At 74.2% G+C, this 453-nt stretch overlaps 2 protein-coding genes across 2 annotated transcripts in view; one reads left to right on the top strand and one right to left on the bottom strand.

The window, feature by feature from the left end:
- LOC105991030 (probable 28S rRNA (cytosine-C(5))-methyltransferase) overlaps positions 1–453 on the bottom strand; it is a 27,347-nt gene that overhangs the window by 939 nt on the left and 25,955 nt on the right. The gene's annotated exons all lie outside the window — the stretch shown is intronic.
- The window catches only part of Gapdh (glyceraldehyde-3-phosphate dehydrogenase), a 3,974-nt gene that overhangs the window by 875 nt on the left and 2,646 nt on the right, over positions 1–453 (top strand). The gene's annotated exons all lie outside the window — the stretch shown is intronic.

Here is a 453-nt window from a genome sequence, read left to right as displayed (position 1 = left end):
CACCTCCCCCTGGGCCTCGGCGGCCGCCATGGCGTATCCCGAGAAGTCGTCCCACAGCAGCAGCGTCTCCTCCGTCTCCTCCCAGCTCAGGCTGTCGCAGTCGTCGTCCGCGTCCAGCTCCCGCCTGGGGGGGCCGGGATCGGCATGGGGCCGGGGTCAGCATGGGGCCGGGGTCAGCATGGGAGTCGGGGTCAGCATGGGGGCCGGGGTCAGCATGGGGGCCGGGGTCAGCATGGGGGCGGGGTCAGCAATGGGGGCCGGGGTCAGCATGGGGCCGGGGTCGGCATGGGGCCGGGGTCGGCATGGGGGCGGGGGTCGGCATGGGGCTGGGGTCAGCATGGGGGCGGGGTCGCGGCAGGGGGGCGGGGTCTGGATGGGGTCGGGATGGGGGCGGGGTTAACATGGGCGGGGTCAGGGACCTCGTGTGCATCGCAAGGGCAGGGAGAGGCAGTA

This window comes from Dipodomys ordii, unplaced genomic scaffold (assembly GCF_000151885.1).
Source record: "Dipodomys ordii isolate 6190 unplaced genomic scaffold, Dord_2.0 Scaffold69, whole genome shotgun sequence".
In the NCBI taxonomy this organism is placed as follows: domain Eukaryota; kingdom Metazoa; phylum Chordata; class Mammalia; order Rodentia; family Heteromyidae; genus Dipodomys; species Dipodomys ordii.
The sequence above is the reverse complement of the archived record's forward strand: the minus strand, read 5'-3'. Positions and strand labels throughout refer to the sequence as shown.